Raw genomic sequence first — 4,313 nt, 5'->3', positions numbered from 1 at the left:
GCTTGCTAGAAATTTGAATGGAAACAAATACAGGTGACCCCTTCATAGATATTGACAAATGGCTAATATAATGGCCCTTAGAACAAATGGCTAATATAATGGCCCTAGAGAGCCAGTGTGGTGTAGTGGTTAAGTGCTTGGACTCTTATCTGGGAGAACTGGGTTTGATTCCCCACTCCTCCACTTGCACCTGCTGGAATGGCCTTGGGTCAGCCATAGCTCTAGCAGAGGTTGTCCTTGAAAGGGTAGCTGCTGTGAGAGTCCTCTCAGCCTCACCCACCTCACAGGGTGTCTGTTGTGGGGGGAGGAGATAAGCCACTCTGAGTCTCTTATTCAGGGAGAAGGGCGGGGTATAAATCTGCAATTCTTCTTCTTTGTCTTAACTTGTACATGGGCAATATGGTATGTTCTTCCAATTTAGCACTGCTGTGTTGGGCTAGAAGTGGAGAGGAAATGGTTCCTCTGGTAGGGTCATCTGCTACTGCATGTATATATTGTGGTCATGGTGGCTGTATCCAAGTCACTGCCTTGGATACCAAGCCACTACTACTGAGGTTCAGTGCATGGACATAATGCTGCCGGTTCTCAGATTCTGAGGAGCAGTCAGCAGACATGGGCTACTGATGTAGGGCCCTGTTCACGGGCTTCCTTGTAGCATCTGACCAGCCACTGCTGGAAGCAGGAAGCTGGTTGAGGTGGACCAGTGGTCTGATTCAATATGGCTACTCTTACATCCATACTGATGCCATGGGCCTTTTGTCTGTACTACCAGCAATCACCAGAGGTATTGGCACACTCTCCTTATGTTGTGGAGTGGTGTCTGTCTCTGTGTGTGTGTTTGTAATACTGAATCAGCATATCTGACATAAGATTCTTCATCTAGAACAAGGGTGGCCAAACTTGCTTAACGTAAGAGCCACATAGAATAAACGTCAGATGTTTGAGAGCCACAAGACATGAGTGTCAGATATTTGTGAGAGGAAGGAAGGAAGGAAGGAAGGAAGGAAGGAAGGAAGGAAGGAAGGAAGGAAGGAAGGAAGGAAGGAAGGAAGGAAGGAAGGAAAGCAAATAGATAGGGAAGGTAGAAAGAAAGAAACTTTAATTTGCATTCTCCAAGCTGCCAGCTGGCTTGGCGTAGGGAAGTGATTTAAAGAGACAAATGTCTTCTCCAAGCAGGGTGATGGGGTGGGGTGGGGGCTTCAAGAGCCACACAATATGTATGAAAGTCACATGTGGCTTCTTGAACCACAGCTTGGTCACACCTGATCTAGAGACATCCACAAATGATTTCCATCCCCCACAGATTTGAAGCTGTCTCATATTCAGGACTGCCAGCTGTTTGTGTTTGAAATTCTGAATCATCAAAGGTTGGAGAACAACAATATTTATCCTTCAGTAATGGAACACAATTTTTAAGGCTACATTATTTATTACTACCACTATTATTGCTACTGTTATTATAACCCACACTGTTATGGTATATTAGAACTGAAGGAACTCTGCAGTCATTCCCACAGAAGCACTTCAAAATCATCAGATGGCATTATGAATACCAAGTCACCACAACTGTGTGCAAATAAATAGAGATACTCCTGTATGCTTGTTGCTGTTGTTGTTTTTAAACTTGAGCTGGTGCTCTGTATTTGCCTGGCAGATTTTTGAGATGCCACCGAAGCAGATCTCTTGAACATACGGCTGTCCATTAAACAATTGTCATCGTGTCCCACAAAGGACCTAGTTTGGCTCACGGTAAGCCATTTGAAACAGAAATCATTATTACGAAAACGGTATTTCCATTTTATTTCATGGGAGCATATTGATTGTCAAATAGACAATGCCTGTATTTTGGTAATAGTCTAAAAAGAAGAGATCTTGTCTGTTTTATTTTACAATCCGTATGCCATTATTCGCTTTCATTTCAATAAAAGGTACCATCAGAGATGCTACCATAAATTGCTTCATTTAGTAAAATTGCTACATGGAATAATAGCGTTACACCAGAGAGCGGCACTTTGTAATTTGGAAGAAATAACATTTTCCTCTTTTAAAAAAAAAAGAAAAGAAAAGAGATCCATCTCTTTACTTTTAAATGAAAATTATCTTTCAGTTATTTGCTAACAGGGGAATAACCTGTGTTTCAGGACTGGGATGTCAGGATGGGTTGTGAAAGAAAAGAGCTAATTAAAAACAGGGAGCAAATGAGATCAATTTCGCCAGGGATATAAAACATTACAAAAGTCTTGTCATGCTCTGCAGTGGCTCCATAAACACAACAATTTGATTTATATCTAGGCTTGTCCTTCAGTCTTGGTGGGGGGTGATTAATGGTTGGGGGGGGGGTATAGCTGAGATAGGAAGCTAATCCACACTCCTCACCATTTAGTTTCTCTAAATGTGCATTACTGAGGCAATCATACCTATACCAGGAAATTCTGTCCTACTAGAACCAAATGCCTTATTACCTTCATGAGGGATGTGTGCTCAGCTATTACTGATCCAAATATAAATCCGAAAATATCTTATTGATATATTTCAGATATAACTGGGTCTCCCAAATATATCTGAGATTTTTCAGGATACCAAAATAGAGGTCTTGAAAAATCCTGGAAATATTCGGGATTAACCAGGAACATGGGGAACTGCTCATTGGCTTTCAGGGCCAGTTTTTTTCCTTTTCTTCTCCCCCCCTCCCCCCACCGCCACTTGTGCTTCTGCGTCTCCTGGAGCTTGATATCAGCTTGCCAGGCTGCTTTAGGTAAGATTCCGTAAATCTCTCAGAAACTGCAGTATAAGATGGCTACGCAGCCAGCCTGACATCACGTTTTATGATGCTGTGCCGCTATGCTCTTATATGTAAGCACAATATTGGGCCATTAGAGCACTACGTGGAGAAAGATGGATTCCATCCACTATCAAAAACTCCCAGCTACTACTAGAAGAAGATGACTGCAGATTTATACCCCACCCTTCTCTCTGAATCAGAGACTCAGAGCGGCTTACACTCTCCTATATCTTCTCCACCCACAACACACACCCTGTGAGGCTGGTGGGGCTGAGAGGGCTCTCACAGCAGCTGCCCTTTCAAGGGCAACCTCTGTGAGAGCTATGGCTGACCCAAGGCCATTCCAGCAGGTGCAAGTGGAGGAGTGGGGAATCAAACCAGGTTCTCCCAGATAAGAGTCCACACTTAGCCACTACGCCGAACTGGCTCTCTAGGTGCATTGCATGTCCTTCTTCCTCACAGCTAAAAGGTTAAGGCAGCATTATTGTAACTGTTTCAAGATTCTGCTTTCCAAAACTGTATTTTTGTAGCGGAAACATCTTTCTGGGGTAATTAGCTGCAGGGGACAAACAGTGCAACCCTGAATGTATTACCTTTGGATCCAATTAGTTATACATCTGAGCAAACTTGCATTCAGTTCCATTGTTTTTATTGATAATTAAGGGGAAAGACTTCAACACTTATCATAATTTTGGCTCACCTATGAAATGTGCAGCAGATAATGCTTTATAAGCTAATTTCTAAATATATTTTTCTTCTTTGTACGCGTTTCCATGTAAAGGCAATTCACACACATGTACACACACAGGGCCGACTTCAAGATACCTCAGAGTGCACGCACCACTTGGCCACTGTCGCTCAGCCGCCTGGGTGCTTCCAGAAGCTTCTGTACCTGGGAGGCTCAGTGATGCTGGTCAGGTAGCACGCATGCTCTGAGGCACAGGAGCTGTGGCGTGCTACTGCGCTCACCTAAGAAGTGAGGTTGGGAGGGGCCAAATCACCCCCCCCCCAGGGCCATGCATTTTAAAACAGAAATTGTATAGCAGATAGTTGCCTGTCCAGATGTAGAATCTGTGTAAACTGCTAGGGAGTGCGGGGGGGGAGGAGTGGAGAGCATTGGGCAAACTACTCATTGCTCTTTGTCACAATAGTACTTGAGCTAACAAAAACATTTTTGAGGTTGGGTTACAAGGGCAATAATGGTAGTCTGTTTTAGGCCAGTGTGTGACACAGAGTGTTGAATGGGATGGGCCACTGACCTGATCCAACATGTCTTCTCTTATGTGGTTAGTGCGTTGGACTGTAAGTGGAGAGACCCATCAAATCCATCTCTGCTGTAAAATTCTTGGGGTGACCCTAAGTCAGTCGTTACTTTTTAGTCTTACTTAATTTGAAGGCAAGAATAAAATGGGGAGAGGATAATCACATTTGCCATCTTGAGCTCCATCATGGGGAAAAAGCAGGAGAAAAATGTAATAGGTATCATATAATAATTAGATACGATGCCGCTCCCAAATGTGAAACATAAAAC

Source organism: Heteronotia binoei, chromosome 16, assembly GCF_032191835.1.
Source record: "Heteronotia binoei isolate CCM8104 ecotype False Entrance Well chromosome 16, APGP_CSIRO_Hbin_v1, whole genome shotgun sequence".
Taxonomy (NCBI): Eukaryota; Metazoa; Chordata; class Lepidosauria; order Squamata; family Gekkonidae; genus Heteronotia; species Heteronotia binoei.
The sequence above is the reverse complement of the archived record's forward strand: the minus strand, read 5'-3'. Positions refer to the sequence as shown.